The following is a 17651-nucleotide window of genomic DNA, read 5'->3' as shown; positions in this document are numbered from 1 at the left end:
AGGCCAAGCAAAGAAGCAGGGAGTTCTTGACCAGATGAGCCAAGGGTGGCTGTACTGGGCCTGAGCTGTACTCCTCTTGACCAAGAGCCTATGAGCACGAAGGCACCATGTCTGCCGTAGCTGTGGGGCTGACATCACCAGCTCCGACTCCAGCCAAGACCAGCATCCCTGAGGCTGCCTGGAACCTGCTGAAGCAATCTAGCAACGAGAAGCTGTCTATGTGAGGCCCAGCAGCAGTTCCTGAGGCCACCTGGGAAGAAGCACAGACTAATCCCAGAGTGGCAGCACAGGGACCCAGCCCTATGGGCATGGTTGGCCTCCAGAGACACACGTGGCCTCTTCACTGGCCATGTCCTCAGGTCAGGGTAAGATCACATAGTGAGAATAGATCACAGCCCCCACAGGCACTGTCCAGGCTGCCTCTAGTGGACAGGAAGCAACACATGGAGAAAGGGAGGATGCCGGCAAGGGAACATCCCCTGCCCTAAAGCTAACAGCATGGGCTCTGTCTCTAAAGCCACCATAAAGTGACTCGACCACATACAACTATGGTCATCTTCACAGAGCCAGGGAGAAAGCCCACCCCAGAAAGGCAGACTCCTTGTGCTGGAAGTTCTGCAAAAGGCTAAAAGGCTAGAGAAACCATCCCTCCAATTTGACTCCTGGGCAGCCACCTTCAGGAGGTAGCACCAACTGGACCTCCTCCTCGAGAGGCACCTGCAGACAGGGAGGGCAGCCGGGCACCTATGGAGGCTCCCAGCATGGCGACTCCTGACTGCTGTTAGCCACCTCTTCACAATCCTGGCAAAGAAGGAAAACTGAAGCCTAGAAGCCAAATCCCACTGCAAGCCTGATCAGTGGTCAGTGACCAGGGCAGGGGAGCTGGGGGCCAAAGTCCCGGGGCCTGTTCTCGGTGCACAACTCTTCCACTCTGCCCAGAGGAGGAGGCTGCTGTTTCTTGGGCAAGGGAAGCACAGCAGATGCTGACACCCCCACCACACTCCAAACATCTACAAAGCAATACAAAAACATAAGCTATGCGACAAAAAAGCGGGCAAGATGCACACTTCCCAGAACAGGAAACATATGACGGCGTGCACTGGAAGGCAATTAACATGGGCAGTAATGAGGAAAATGCAAATCAGGACCAACAAGGAGACACAAAAACTGCAAAATTCAGAACTCCTAGTTACAATACTAGAAGTGGAAAGGACGTAAGTCAATGGAGTCTTGTCTGTGGACATGGGGAAGGAAAACTATTGGGAAAACAATTTGGTCTTAAAGTTTAAATCTGCATAACCTATAAGTCAGTAATTCCACCCAAATATATATTCAAAGCAACTATTACACATGCTTTGACCACCCTACCTCTGTCCACTGGCCACTGAAAGATGGTGAGCAGCAGCTGCCTTTTCTGACTACAGTGCCCGCATCTGAGAGACAAACAGTGCCTGCTCGAGTACCAGCATCAGCAGGAACCCAGAAAGCTCCCCCAAATCAACAGACATGTCCCATCGATTACTACCAACTCCAGACAGAGCTGTGCCTCGGTAGGACAGTCAACCAGAACCAGACATCTGTGAATGTGCCATGTACATATGTGATGAGCACTGGGCGATATGTCACATCTTGTGGCTCAGTCAAGCACTTCTGGCAAAGAGGCCTCCTGAGCATGTGGCCTGGGCAAGCAGCAGGGTGAAAGGCACCTACTGGGGGGAAGAAAACATGGGCCCAACCAGGCCCTGTCTGCTCCACAGTGGAGGCCCTGTCAGTCAGCTTGTCCACATCTGGATAGTGACTAGATCCTTCCTAAGGTCCTGAATCTCGTTCACCTGAGGCACTTGAACAACAGGTTCAAGACCATCACCCCAACAGCCCTGTAGGGTCTGTGCAATAAGGACCCTCTCACCTTAGACAGACATACAGCAGCAGTCACCAGGAAAGGGCAGACAGGGGAGGCTCTTCTCCCCAAGCTCATGTGCAGTACCTTTAGCAATGCTGTTCCTGATGTGGTGGGGAGTCAGCAGAGACAGTGGGAGCTGGGCTCAGCTCCACAGTATCTCTTCCATGCTCTTAGGGGCATCAGTGTGCCTTCTTCTTGCTGCCTCTGCAATGACCTCAGGAAATGAAGCCGGCCACACAGTCCATCTGCTGCTGCCTTCTCCTTAAAACTTCCTGCTAGGACCAGGCTGCCTTCTAAGCAGAAAAACCCCACCAAGGTATCTTGCCCACCAGCTGTTCCCTGAATGCCACAGCTGATGTGCACATCTGAGCCAGTGGCCTGGTGTTGATGGCCATCGGTTATGTTCATTCCACTCAAGCTGAGAAAGCTTCTGCTCTGCCCAAGATATCACCACCATGAAGAAAGCTAGACCTGACCTTAAGGCTGCAACTGACAGGGAGGCTGAGGCCCTAGAGTGGGGTGCTGGAGTCCCCACGGCAGCCCCTGTTTATTCTCTGGAGAGGTGAAGAGCTATCTCAGGGACAACTGACAAGGCAGGTCTCAGTATGAAGGTGTTGTCTTCAGGGACCGTGTGGCAAAGGTGGCACATTGCCAGTACAGCATCCACTGCAGGAACACACATAGCCATGATGGGGTGCTGTGTGTGCTCGGACACGAGCCCTAGACACACGCATCATTTGTGACACGTGGATGCTGTGCCAGGACCTCAACAGGTCTATTTTTATCCTCACTCAAGTGTGAAGTGGCTCCTGATGATCTCGCACCCCTGCTAGCACGCAGCAGGCCCAGGACGTGGCAAGAAAACCTGCAGGAGGACGCAAGCTGGGACAGGACACCTCAAAGCCCTGATGGGGGCTGGCAACAGCTTCTGTCCAATCACAAGATGGCTGGCTGGAAGGACCCTGAGAGCAGAGTAAGCCCCACGTAGAGGCTGTAGCCCATGCAGGTAGATCTCCCCAAGGTCACAGTTAACACGGGAGGGGCTTGATGAAACTCAAGCCACAGGCCGCCCACTTTCCTGGTCTAGCTGACACAGACCTATGACAAAATGTGACAAGCTAGCCATCCTGAGAGATCTTTCTAGGCCATAGAATCAGGTCTCGTTTGAGGCCGAGTGCCTTCTCTGCAAGACAGTGGCCTTGGGTTATGGCTATGGATGCAGAAGTACTCTTGCCTATGAATGGTGGCTAGAAGACAGTTAGCTTCCACTGGCTGCAGATCGAGCTGACTCCCAAGCAGGCAGCTCCATGGCCAGGTGCATGGTCTGCAGAGCCTGGTTAGGGTACAGGCTGCCAGTCTGGAAACTTAGTGGGCAGGAGTGGGCTTTGCTGAGGTGGAGGACATGAACCCTGCCCCAGAATACCCTAGCACATTCAGCTCAATGTTAACGATTCTGCAGGGCACTGGGTTGAAGGTGTGGGCCTGGGTTGGCTCCCCAGCATTACCAGGAATTTGTTAGAAGCACAGGATCACAGGCCCCAGTCCTCATGCTCTGAGTCAGAGGGAGGGTCTAGTGTTCTGACCAGCCCTGTAGGGATGCTGATGCAAGCCCAAGTCTGAGAATTGCTGCTGGGGAGACTGAATTTAAAGCCACACAACCAGAATTCAAATTCCGATGTTTCTTCCTGTCAACAATGTCATACTCAACCAATGGTAATTTCCACAAAATCTGATGAGCTCAGCTGTCAGAATCTTATTGTTCCATCTATAAGATGGGCATACCATCCCTATCTCATGGGGTTGTTTTTAGAATTAAAAAGAATGTATGTGAGAACTTGGCTAAGGCACAGCAGGTGTCCTTGCTGAAAGGCGGTGTGGAGAATCACGCTCCACCAGTGGGAAGGAAGAAAGACTTCCTTTACCCACGAGGCTCACCTCCTGGCACATGCCTCTGTCCCAGTGCACTGGAGCCTTCCGCTACGTGCTGAGGACCAGTGCTTTCAACCTGTCCCCAAGTTCCTAGTTGTGCTCAAACACAGACAGCTCTCAGCCTGGAGATCAGGTGTTTTTTCCTTGGCTCGCCCTCTCACCGTTTCAAGGTTTCCCATCATGCTTCTTCCCTGCTTTTCACGGTGTGATCTTCTCTAGCTCTTCACACAGCAGAGCAGTAAATAAACACACTCAGGAGAAAGGAAAGTCCTTTGCGAGGGCAGTGCCATCTGAGCCCCACAGAAGTAATGGGGAGGAAAAGAAGAGAGGGAATGGTCTGATTTTTCTAAGCTGGAAGTCAGAAATTATTCCAGCTCCGCTGCAATCTGAAATTGGGATATTTCCACACAACACGCCTCACAGCCAGCAGCACTGTAATCTGTTTTAATTAAATAAACTGGAAACGCAGATCAGGCCGATGAGTGGAATGAAGGTGCCACAAACTTATATTTATAGCTCTATCGACAGAGGACTCATGACATCTGCTACCAACTTCTGCAGCTGTTTTATAAATGGAATAAATAAAACCCATGCAGAACAGCTCCAACCTCACCAGAGACAGGCTACTGGGATTCTCCCAGCTCGACATTTCCAGTTTGTTTTACTGAAATGTTTTTGCCCACATTAGAGCAGACGGAGGAAGCTAAGTAGGCTATGTGAGCACTGAGAGGAGGGGAAGTGAATTCCCCGTGGCTGCCAGGCTTGGAGCCTGCACTTGCCCATCTGCGAACATGAGCCCTGTGCCCTCAAGCACTCACACAGGCCCCAAGGGCACACTGGTGGGCACAAGCCAACAAAAAGCCTGCTGACCCCAAATTAAAGCAAACAGGAGCCTGGGTGAAGGATGGGGTGGGACGAGAAGGACAGAGCAGAGCAATCAGACAGACATGAGAGCTAAAAGTAGGGAGGACGGGAAGCCTAGAGACAAAAGAAGAAATGAGTGGGCCGGGGCGGAGGCAGAGAGTGGAGGGAAGCAGCAGCCCCACTCCCATGAGGGCCTCTGAACCCTACCATCCAGTGGCACTCTTCTACCTGATGCCCAGAGCCCACCTCTCAGACCAAGATACTGGGGGGTACACACATCTGTTTCTTGACTGCGGATCTGGATGCCCAATCAGATCCCTGCAGCTGTAAGGAGTGTCCCCATAGGCACCTCAGCCACCCTCTGGCTCTTGAGGACAACTGAGCACCACGAGGGATGTGAAGCCTCATTTGCAAGCTTCCCTGCCCCCCAGAAGAAGCTTGAATCTCAGTCACTAGTGAAGTTTGCCCATTTGAGAGGCCCTGAAGGCCCTCTGGGTTCCATAAGGTCACATGATCTCACTGTGCGACAGTATAGGACCCTCGACCAACAAGCTCCTAACAGGCAGCTTGGAACAACTTTTAAAGTGCTCCAGGCATGGGTGGCTTCCAGAACTTAGAATGTGTGAAATTTTGCTATTCAATAAACAATTGAAAAACTCACCCACCAAAGACTTCAAGGGCACTAGCCCTGCCACCTGCAACCAAGACCAGTGTCCAGTTGCTCTGGACTGCCAGGTGAGGTTGAGCTGGCCTCTTAGGACTGCAGCCCAGCAGTGCAACCTGAGCAGGGGATTCAAGTAGCGCAAACACCTGCCCCACTGTCCCGCTCTACACTCAGTGCCCATGTCCCTAGGGCCAGGACTGATGGTGGGTTCAGCACTCAGACCTGGGACAGGGACTGGGGTGTGTCTGATGTGTTGCCCCCAGGGCAAGGCAAGGATCAGGAAGTTCTGCTTAGGTGGCTTCAACTGTGACAGGCTCACCCCTATCCCACATGGATGGCAAGAAGTTAAAGGAGATTATGCAGGCCACAGTGTGGCACCCACAGGACACTCAGTAAGTGACATCTTCATTAATAGGACCAGCACAAAGGAGACAGCAGACTTCAGTAAATGGGCTCATGGTCCAGGGATGACCTGCCCAGAGTCCCATTCGTTAGAAAGAACCGGGCTGGAGATGGGAAGGTTCTGACTGTGGATCCCCTACTGGGCTGGGCATTGGATCTATGGGCCAGAGTGTGGGTGGGCTGATAGCAGGTCACAGGAAAGAGCAACCTATAACCTCACAGCTGGCTTATTCCTGGCCCCTGGCTGGTCCTAGCCAATCCAGGATTCTATTCAGTTTCCCTGGCAATGGGGCCCCGGACACCCCGGGAGGTTCTGCCACAGCAGCCTCAGCACTAAGAATAGTCAACTGGTGGCTCAGAAGTCAGAGCCCTGTGGGGAGAGACCACAACTCACGGCCTCATCTGGAGTGGGCAGGGGTTGCTATGGCCACTGGACAGTTCCATGGGATATGGGAGCCATGAGACCGGAAGCTTCCCACCTTGGGTGGACTCAGCTATTACAGTTTGCACCAGCCACAGATACCTTCTAGGTTCTCCATTTCTCCTGTGTGGGAAGCAAGCAATCGTCCTCGCCATGGCTGGAAGGAGGACCCAGGTCAGACCTCTGCCCCACAGCCCTCCTCACCAGGCCCATGCAACCACCAGATCTCACAAGACATCAAGGCCTTTTCATAGTAAGTGGAAGCTGGAGATGTGGACACCACCCTGAGTCTTGTGACTGGTACCCCGTCCCTGAGGCTAGCCTTAACTGTGGGGGCATGGCCACTTCAGGCAGAGCCCAGCCCAACTCTCAGTGGACTCCACACCTCCCACCAGGCTCTGCCTCTTCTTTGTCAATGTGCTTATTGGTGCCCATTGTCATGGCCGTGTTCTCCTGAAGTCTAAACTGTGCCATGCCTATGAGGAGGACCAAGCATAGGGTACCCCTGGGCAACTGCCTGGGCCCAGGGACTTCCTCAAAAGCTCCTGTGGCCAGTCAGTGGCCCCCAACTAGCCTCTCACTGAGGGCTGCCCTGCAGTGGGAACAGGAGGATGTGGGCCTGCCAGGGCAACACTGCCTTCCCAGGGCAAAGGGCTGGTGCTAAAGGCTGGAACATGGGGTGGGGGACAGAGAACATCTAAGAGGCCCTTCCCCTGAGGGCACTATGGACCTGAAGCTGCCTGGGGAACCACACCTAATGCCAAGATCAGAAGTACCCCTACTGACCTGGCTCTTGCTTCCAGGCAGCAAGGCCTCTACCCTGGGGAGCCGCTGGACAGTGCAGGAGCCCGTGTTTGCCCTGCTTTCCCCAGTTCTTCTCTAAAGCACCACGCTTCCTCATAAAAATGAACCACCCTTAACAAACTATAGGAGAAACAGCCACCACCTGTGTGCTTCCCTGTGTGGAGGTACTTCTGTGATGTTACCCAGGGCTGGGAGAAAGTCCCCCAGTTCCACTGGCCCTTGCTCAGTCAGCATCCCCAATCTAGACAGCCAATCTATCCTCCATAGGATAAGGTTGTGTTGCCACCCTCACCTCACTGTGAGTGAAAGCAGATCTCTTGGGAAAGTTAGGGAGTTCTCAAACCTCACACCTCATTTGGTCCTAAATTACCTGAGAGCAACCGCTCTGCATGAGGAACTGCAACCAGGATGGAACTGTTGGGTGCCTCTTAGGAGCAGTGCTATGCCAGGCAGAGACTTCCTCTAGCCTCACTGGGACCCTAGGACCCCATACACACCTCCCATAGAATAGAGTCCAGATGACTCCTCCGTCCAGTTTCCCAAGTCTCCCCAGAGGAGCTTCACCCTCCACAAGCACAGGCTCTGGCGCCTCACTCCCTATGCCTAGCAGCAGACCTTGACCTGTTGTACCCTCATTGAACAGGGAACTCCACAGCACATGACTCAGCACAGCCACAGAGGTCTGGTCCATGGGAGAAGGACCCAATGGGGAGGAAAGATGAAAAGTGGGGGCAGGGGAGAGGCAGCCTTCTCCCCAGCAAGCTTCCTGTCTGGGAAAGCACAGGGGGTGTTCCCGGTTGAGCAGGAGAATAAAAACAATGTTGAGGAGAAACCCTCCCTGGGGCTCCTCCACAGCAGACCCATCTGAGGGCTCTCAAACCTGCCCCAGGCCCAGAAGCAAACCACAGGGCTGCAGCTGCTGCCACCTGGTGGTGGCAGGAAGCCCACAGTTTCCCACCTCTGTGGATCTAGGTACTTGGACAAGACTCAGAGGGGCATCCAGTATGTCCCCCCAGCTCACACTCAATCCAACCACTATTGCATTCCCAAGGGCTGGGGATGCCACTGCCCATGCTTTTCTCCCCCTGCCAGGCAGCAGCATGCCCCCTCAGGGACAGTTCTACAAAAGAAGGCTGCCGTCTACCACGTGGAACCCTGAGGGAGATGAGGTGCCAGGCCAGAATATTTGGCCACCTCAAACAGCAGAGTAGGTGGCATGTCCACTGACTCTAGGCAGCAAGTGGTAACTGGTGGACCTGGAAGGAGGGCGAGGAGGTCCAGAGCACTGCATGTGGGTCTCTACCTCAACACAGCCATGGGCTGCTGAAGCCCAGGTCCAGAGGAGCAAGGCTAGCGAGAGGTCAGATCACTTCTGGAGGGCCCAAGGGACTGTGTGCAGAAGGAAACAGCCATGACAGAGACCCCAGGTAAGGAGCGGGGAGCAGCTCTCAGACCCCACCCTGCACCTGGACTAGCCCCTTGAACCACACAGTATTGGAAGGCACAGCTGGTGTCAAAGTGCACTCCAGCTGGGCCTCTAATCTCTCTGTCTGGCAAATCCCCCATAACTTCAGGAGACACAGGAGAAGCGGGCAACCTGCCCTTATATGTCCCAAAATAGAAAGTGAGAAGGGTCTCCTGACACACACCCATGAACCAGGCGATGGCTGAGATCCACCATGTTGCCCCAGGTAGTACAGTGAGCACATCTGGTCAGTGAGTGCTGATATTGAAACCTGGGTCATGACACAGAACTCGAACACATGGCACCAGCTGTGCTCAAATGCTGGGCTCATAATGACCTGTGCAGAACATGTGGCCAACACAGATGGGGATTTCTCAATGTGAGAAATGCTAGGGATGATGGAAGATGTCGAGCCGTCCCTGCATATCTCTCTTCATTAGCATTTCATATGGAGTCAAATGGGTGGTAACAGGGTAGCTATTAACGCACTCATGTCCATGATGGCTTCACTCTGTGCATCCAAGGATGGAGGGCCTGCTCCTAGGCACAGACACTGAAGCAGCAGAATGAGTTCCCAACCAATGGGGTTTGGAGGTCAGTACAGAACCAGAGGTCTCTCTCACTCGTGGTTCACTCTGCTGAAGAGTGCCATTGAGGGCTGACCCCAGGCAGAGACATAGTATAGGCCCCCAGGGTGCCTGCAGCGACCTCAGAATAAGCGAGAGGCTGAAAGGATGTGAGGACAGCCCAGTCTGCAGCCTCCTGCTGTGGAGCAGGGACCCTGGGACCCCACACCCACCTCCCATAGGATAGAGCCCAGATGACTCCTCTGGCCAGTTTCCCAAGTCTCCCCAGAGGAGCTCCACCCTCCACAAGCACAGCTCTGGGCGCCTCTTTGCCACCTGCCACACCCAGAGCCCTAGTCTTGGCATTCCCAGTACCTCCTCACATACTGGGTGACCTGCCAAACACCTTCCCCCATCTCCCTGGACGTGCCAGCCTCCAGGGGAATCAAGGTGGTCCAAGATAATTCCCTCATATGAACCTTGTTCTCCCAACACAGCACCCCTAACCTGTTAAACAGGTGAAGCTTGTTTATTAGACATCTCCCTCACCTATCAGCTGAGCTCCAAAGGGGCAGGAACTCTGCTGAATGTTCCCCTGTACGGAACTAGGCCCAGTGGGAAGCAATTGTGGCCACACAGGAATCCTGGCTCTCCCCTCTAGACCCTGGCCATCTGTCCAGCTGGGACATCAGAGGTGATCTCCAAACACTGGCTAAATGAGAAATGTAGACAGCACCCTGCATGGTGTGATGAGCCACACCAACACCTCTCATCTGCATCACCATCACACTGTGGATCCAGGCCCATCATGGTGACAGTGAGCACCAAGACCAAAGGATACCACAGAAGCTTCTGGGAGTTGCAGTGCAGTGGTGCAGAGCAAGTGCTGTGGCTGCACTCTAGGTCTGGCACTGTCCCATACCAGCTCAGTATCCTGTGCACACCCCCAGGCCTCTCTTGGCCTTGGCTTCCTCCTCAGGAAAATCAGGATAACAACAGCACCTGCTTCTGGAGATGGAAATAAAGTGCAGAGCCGGCTGGCAATGCTGGCCAACTTGGTTGTGGAGGTTTTCCTACCTAAGAGGAGGCATTGCCCATGCCCACAAGAGCTATGCTGCTCCTGCCAGGGAGTGGAGCAAACCCCTCCTCAGCTCTGCTAGGGAAACATTGGCATTTGTACCTCAGGGTGGGATGGTTTGCTGGGAAGCTGTGACCAGGCATGCAATGTTGCATTCTCAGGCCCATCAGGCAGATCCCAGCTCAGAGCAGATACAAGCTGTCCAGGGAAGAGAGGCCATGCAGGGCTCTGACCAGCCCAGGTACTCATCAGCAGAAAGCCTCAGGAGCCAATGAGTCATGCTAAGACAGATCTGCCCTCCATCCATTTTCCTCTAGAAGAGGACATGGGGCATCAAAGAGGGCCCAAAGGTGATGCAGGTGGCAGCAGGAGAAAGAAGAAAGAGGCCACAGGCTGAAGCTGCCCTTTACCCAGAGGACCATTTAGCATCCCAGAACAGAGACTTGGAGGGAAATCACACAAGGAGAAACCGCTGACCCAGGGACATGGGAAACACAAATCCAAGCCCACACTCTAGGCCTCAGGGCTACCTCTGAGGCCCCCAGAGGGAACTCTACTCAGCAAAGGCCACCCCTCAAATTGACATCCTACAATACCTGCCATCTGGACAGGACTATCTAGGATCCCTCCAACTACCTCATGCCATGAAGAAAATTAAAGCAGACCATGTATGCAATATAACCATCCATGACCACACCCTCCCCCATAGTCTCTGGTCCAAGGAGGATGACCATCTGGGGACATGGGCCCTTTACCCACCCATGGCTCAGACTTACTTCCATCTCTGTACTGTGGGCATGCACCTTCTGCACCATGTCTTCAGCCTCCCACACGCGCCGTGTCAGCTGGGGTGAGTACTCAGCCTGGGTCATCTCACTGTCATAGGACCCCAGGATGGCACGCATGCCATCCCGCTCCTGTGGGCACAGAGGACAATTGGTCAGCAGAACATGGAGACAGGAACCTGGGGAGCTCCCTTATGCAGCACCTCAAAGAGTTCAAGAATTCAGTTTCACGCTTACCTGCCAACAGTGCCCACCTCCAGAGCTCCTGTCCCAGAGGCCCAGGTGCTCAGAACTCCCAGGCCTTTCACCACCTAGGCCAGCAATCCCAACAGCATGTCCTAGTCTCAGTGCTTACTCTCCCTGTGTCAGGCTGAATACCCGCTTGCTTTGACTTCTCACCAGATCTCAGACAGTAACACTCAGAGCAAGGACATCAGCCAGCATTCTGTTGGGTGAGGAGGCACCCATATGAGTAGGGATACTTGGCAACCTATTGGGATAAGAAACACTCTGCTCTGCGCAACTACCCTGACTCTAAACACAAGGCCAGGATCCATCAGCAAATGACTCCTCATGGATGCTTGAGGCCACCAGAGTGTCACTGGGCCACCAGCCATGCCTGCAACCTGCCTCCTCCCTTGACACAAGATAGCAATCACAAGAAGCAGTGACCCAAGTTTCCTGAGACAACAGACTGATCACACAGCCAGGAGTCTCAGCCTAGACAAGATCACTGCTTACCTATACCCTGCCAGAGTGAGAGTCAGGAAGTCAGGAACCCTGGGAGAAATGGGTGGCTTTTCCCCTGCCAAGACTGAGACTGATTCCTTCCTGAGACTGGAAAGATCCATCACACATGCCTGAATGAAAAAGTCTTGCTAAGCCAGCAGGGGGGCCTGCAGAGACAGAGGATGCTGCCTGGTGGGGAGCTGAACTGCTAAGGAAGGCCATGCCTCACAGGAAGCTGCCTCCTCCTCCTCCTTTGACTGAGGCTGTCAGATGTGAACCTAAGGCCACAGGGCCACGGGGTTCTCCCGGCTTCAGATACTCGATTCCTAGGTGGAGAAGGTCCATCCAACAGATCCAGGACCAGGCAGGGGCTCCTCCCATCTGTCCTGCTGCCCCCCCTGCACTCAGTGGACTACACAACTGGAGATAGGGGAGCCCTTGTTCAGAAGCCCAGGTGTGTCAGCGTACAGCTTCTCTGACCACCTGTGCATGCAAACACCCTGGGGGTCTTGCAGAAGGTAGACTCAGATTCCACAGGGCAGGCAGATCTGGCTGCAATGCCACCTTGCAATGCAGAGACCTTACTAGTGTGCTCAGTGACCCCCTTTTTGGCTCCGCCCACTTCTAGGGCCAGTGATGAGGAATCTGGAGCAACACAGGCCACAAAGAAGGTAATGGCTTCTGGGAGACCCTGGTTCAAACCCCAGCTCTGACCTCAAGTCTCAGATCCTTCCCAGTAAGATGGAGACATGAAGGATAGCTATGTAACTCAACACTGTTGTGAACAAAGTGTCCAGAGAATTGCCCTGTAAATGCTTGGTGCTCATGAAAGGATAGAATTGTATCAATGTTGGTGAACACTAGCAGTTAAGAAGTGAGGAAGCAGGTTTACACACTTACTGGCACATGCCCCTACCCAACACATGAATCCAGGGAAAGGAGCAGAGGCCAAGGTCAGACTAGCCCCTCATCACCTCCCTCTGTGCCCTGGCCAGCAGCTCCCTCCCTCCCACCCAGCCCTGGCTCAAAGGGCAATTCATGGCCCTGATGGAGACCTGCTCTCTCAGACCTCCAGGGGAACAAGACCTCCACACAGAAACAGGTCTTCATGACCACCAAGGTCCCCATGCAGGTAGCATTCTCTCAGTGTGTACTTCCACAGGCTGCTGCCCAACCATGTCCCCAGGAGAGGCCAGGCCCATGGCTCAGCCACCTCCAGCAGGAACACAGGTCCCTCCTTTGTGAGAAAGACAGGCAGCATGTTGGGGTGTAGGAAATCCTGCCTTCTCCTTCCTGAGATGATGGGCCCTCAGAGCCTTGGGCTGCTGTGTCTAGGCACTCTGCATTCACTGGCAAGGGACACAGTTGTCATCCCAGTGTGGACTCTGTAATTAGTTGATGACAAAAAAATTCAATAAGTGAGAAATTAAAGTTACAAATCCAACTGGAACTGGTCACATATCCGGGGAAAATTTGTTTCCACGGGAAGGTTTATGGAGTGTCATAATTTTATTGAAATCCTATATCTTCCCATTGACTTTTATCGTCTCAAGCTGGTTACCCGAGTTATCATTACCAGAGTGTCGATGCCGCTCGAGGCTGGGGCGGGGGATCTCCTTTCATAAACAAACTACAATTGTCTCCTTTATTGACCAATAAATCTCAAAAATGCTGCCCTTCACTACGGCTCTCTTCTATTACATCTCCAGGCTAGCAATGGCTGGCAAAGAAGAAAAATGTAAAGTGAAAAGTTTGTTGTTTGTACCTTTTCAAGAAATTGTTTTGTCATTAGCAGAAGAGCAGGCACTGTGCTGGTGTGATTTGGTAATGACTTTTTAATGACTGATTCCACTTGTGGTAAAGTTCGCTTCATTTCCAATTGAGCAAACACAGACGATTAATCGCTGCACAAACAGGCGCCCAGGCTGTGCTGACAGAAGCCTTAAAGACTTGCTGGAGAAGTACAAAACAAAACAATGTTTTCCACTGAGTGCTTCTCCTGGGTACAGAACGGTCCTGTCTGTGAGCAATGGAGTTGGTTTGTCACCCCATTAATTAATGGCAATTCGAAGAGAAAGCTGGGAGACAGGCTCACCTTTGAAGAAGCCAGTGGAGGACCAGGGGCCTTGTGCCTTTGGAGACCCCTAAACCAACCACAGGATGTGAGTGCTTTCTATGCCTGTGGTGACCAGCCAGAGGCCATCCTAGTCCTGAGTCCCCTTCAAGAAGGAAGCCAAGGGAGTAAAGTGCCCAATGGTAAAGAAAATCATAAAGCTGGAAAAGAATTTCAAGGTCAAGGCCAGACAGGAATTTTCTAGAAGGAAACTGAGGTATGGAACTGCAGAATCACTTGTCCATGGCCCTAGGCATCCACTTACTGCTCATGGGTGTCTGAGCTTCCCAGTTAAAATAAATTTATCTGAGCACAGACCAGGCAGTGAGGCCAGCAGGGGGCATAGACTACCACCATAGGACAAAGAGCAGCAAGCAGGGGTGTAGGAGCTGGTCAGCCATGCTCCTGGGTGGAACTGAGAGTCCTGGGAGGCAGGGAACTATGGGCTCAGGGAGATCAAAGAGAAACCCACGGGCTGACACCATCACAGAAACAAATACACCAGGACAGATCAGGTGAGTAGAGGGTGCAAAGAAGAGTTTGAGCCCAGCACCCCCAGCCCTGCCCAGGGGACCCCCCTGTGGCAAATCTCTCCATACAAAACCACCCTCCTTGACCCTACTTCTTCACTGTCACTTAGGCTACCCCAGGGGACATCCAAAGCCCATCCTAGATAGCTGCCACCTTCCCCCCACGGGTACTAGGCTTTTGCTTCCCTCAAGGCTGGCCCGGAAAGTTCCTCCAGCAGGAATACAATGGGACCACCTTCCTTCAGGTACAGCATTACTACCTGTGGTATACTACCACAGGTATACAAAGTCTTGCTGCAATACTAGCTCCTCCCTACAGAATCCGACCCTCATCTCCCACACCTAGCAGTTTGACGTTCATTTGGGCCAACCAAGGACCTGGGGAGGGTTCCCCCACTCAGGTTGTGCAGCTGCAACCAGTGGGACAGAGGAAGAGGGACTGTAGGAAGAGGAAGTCCCTAGGAGGTGACAGGAACAAGACAGAACATAGAGAAGGTGGGCTTCTTTGAAGATAGCACATGTCACATGTGTGCATATCTGTATGACCATAAGTGCACATAATAAATTTAACTGGGTGACCCAGAGGTGGCCAGCAGAGTGTAGGAGCCATGCTGCTGACACTCCTAGCCCTAATGGTCCTACTGCTGCCCCATGGCACCCTGGCAAGTCCTGCTGGGGTGCAGGTCTCCAGGAGAACCTGTGTAACCACCAAGGGCTTCTGGAAGCCTCTGCTACCGGAAGACCCAGTACGTTCATCCTTTATCCTTTTGCTCATATATTCACCAAACATGGATTCCTTGAAGAGAAGCCAGGGAAGGTATGGAGAAGGAGCACAGGCCTTTGGCAGAGAACACAGAAAAGACCTATGGCCCAAGTGCTAGAGAGATGCCAGGTGGACACGGGTGACCACAGCATGTAGACTACAGCTGATGCATAGAGGGAAAGGTACACCAGGCAGAGGGCACAGTGTGGGCAGTCCCCAGTGTGCCTTGCAAAAGAATAACAGGGACAGTGGTGATTACCCCTCAGCCACCTCAGTCAAGAGGAGGCCTTTTCCACTGAGCTCTTGAGACTAGTCCCAGAACACACTGAGGAGTGGCTTGGGAATGAAGAGACATCCACCACACATACACGGATGGCCAGAGTAGGTCACCTGGGCAGTGGGGTGCCACACACCTGCTGAGATAGTTGGGGGACAAGTCTGGGGAGGAGTCTGCCTCCTGCAGGGAACACCAAGACAAGCTTCATGCCCGGGCTGGAGAAGGGCAGCGCAGTGACATAGAGGAGACAAGAGCGAGAGCCACAGTCCCAGTCTGGGAGGGGGAGCCACGAGGGAGTCTATTGGGAAACAGATAATTCAAGGTGGCCGGCAGCACCTCAGGCTGATGGGAACAGAGGCATGCGGCACAGTTGTCACAGAGCTTCCTTCTTCCCACCTTCCCAGACTGCAGCCCTTCACCCCTCCAGTGACATGAAGTGTGCAAGCCCAGGACTAGCTCCCAGGTCACAGAGGCCCAACAAGGCCCAAATCCTAGCTGGACATCAACTTGCTTATGACCTTGGCAAGAATAATCAGCTCTCTGTGTGCCTCAGGAGGTTCAGTCGTGAAGTGGAAAGGGCAAAGTGTCCAGCCAGCCTTGAGTTCACATGTATCTGCATATGAAGCTCTGGTACTTGCTAGGTGCTGAGTCACTGCTGTCCTCATGACCCTTCCTCCCACTGTTTGTTTCTCCAATGGGGAGAAGACACTAGGTGCTCTGTTGAGACAGGTGCATGTAAGTGTTTCTGAGCCCTCATGGTGAAGTAACCAGTGACTGAAGAGAGAAAGGGCCCACCCAGGATCGTGAGCCAGGGAAGGTCCCCAGGAAGCAGGGGTAAGCCCAGAGAGACCGAGCTGAGCTGGTGGCATTTGCATGCAAGAGGGTCCCTTCCTCAGATTTCTCCTCTGGGCAAAGCAGTGGCCCTTCCATTCACTTCTCCCTGGTCTCTGCTGCCAGGGCTACTGGGTCTCTTACCTTCTCTGACCACCCATGCATTCTCAGGGCCATTTGACCATAGCCTCAGCATGGTCAGCCAACTTGGTTACCTGCACTCAATTCTTGGTCCCTCCACAAGGTTTTTCTTAAGAAAAGGAAATTATGATCAAGTGCAGCTGCAAAGCTCTATTCCTACCTGCCCCATGGCACCCTGGCCAGCAGCTTCATGGAGTCAAGGAAAAACCCAGGTCTGCCCGCTCTGCCCACCCTAGGCCTCCTTTTCTATCACTAATCTCTCCTCAGACCCCACTTTTTGGTGTACACAGGGATCCTCAGGGTCTCCAGCACCAGGACCCTTTGGCCACACAGAGCAGGACCATTTCCAAGGACTTCCTTACACTATTAGATGCTTTGGAAAGGAGGAGAAGGAGGGGAGGACGCACACCCAAGAGGAGGTGGGCAGCTGCAGAGGAGGTGCCGCGCTAGTGCTTAAGAGGTTTCCTCTCTGATCCACACCAGTCTGCCCTTTGGCCTGTGGATGCCAGGGTTCTGACCCAGGCCCCAGACAAACATGTGCAGCACAAGGACCAAGCCTAGGCAGGCTCGGTCCTAGGAGAACTTCCTGGGGCACCTATGTCTGTCTGCTTCCTCTGGCACTCACTGGGAACTAGAAATCATACTTGGAAAAGGACTCATTAAGCAGAAGCAAAACTTATTTACAGGGTCAGAAGATCTGCCTTCCACAGTGTTCCTAACCCTGACAGCAGACATCAGAAGTGACAAGACTCATCAAAGCCTTCATCATGATGTCTGCACTGCCCATTTCTGTGAGACAGGCTGTCCACTCCTGAGCCCATAGAATAGGCCTTGCATACTCCACAAGCCTCACTGTGCAAAGATGCTGGGCAGACTCTGCCCCAAGCAAGCAACAAGCACCCACATCACACAGACTGGCCCATAATCTCCAGGCTGGTAGGAGCCCTGGGCCAAGCAGGAAGCTTCCTAGGGAGATTTCACACAAGGCCCTGTATGCAGCATGACACTGAGTGTGGAGCCTGGGCCTGCAGATAGGGAAAGGAAGGAAGTGTGGTGCCTGAGCAACATAGACAATCAGATGAAGGAACCTGGACAGAGAAGCCACTATCCACAATGGGCAAACTTGTATCTAAACAGACCACCATACTGTCAATGGTATATGCACACATGTTAGCCTAGAGGCTGTGTAGGTGGGAAAAACATAAAATTCTAGTGCTGAGAATTTGTGGACTACAAGGCTACACTCATAAAACCTACAAGCAAATAACCCCAGGAAGAAAACACATGCAGTGTCTAAGACCAAACACAAATAGGAACTAACACAGGTCCTTATTAGACAGCAATGACTCACTCCTTGAAGCGAATAAACCCCAAGGACAAAGTCCT

At 53.0% G+C, this 17651-nt stretch overlaps 1 pseudogene across 1 annotated transcript in view; it reads right to left on the bottom strand.

Moving 5' to 3' along the window:
* Positions 1-10262: 10262 nt before the first annotated feature.
* Positions 10263-17651, bottom strand: part of LOC144371897 (mitotic spindle assembly checkpoint protein MAD1-like) — a 175704-nt pseudogene continuing 168315 nt past the window's right edge. Inside the window, exons 9-10 of the transcript XR_013431979.1 lie at positions 10873-11013; positions 10263-10409 (exon numbers count right to left, since the gene is read on the bottom strand). The product of XR_013431979.1 is annotated as a mitotic spindle assembly checkpoint protein MAD1-like (transcript). The remainder of the gene's footprint in view (positions 10410-10872; positions 11014-17651) is intronic.

This window comes from Ictidomys tridecemlineatus, chromosome Y (assembly GCF_052094955.1).
Source record: "Ictidomys tridecemlineatus isolate mIctTri1 chromosome Y, mIctTri1.hap1, whole genome shotgun sequence".
Taxonomy (NCBI): Eukaryota; Metazoa; Chordata; class Mammalia; order Rodentia; family Sciuridae; genus Ictidomys; species Ictidomys tridecemlineatus.
The sequence above is the reverse complement of the archived record's forward strand: the minus strand, read 5'-3'. Positions and strand labels throughout refer to the sequence as shown.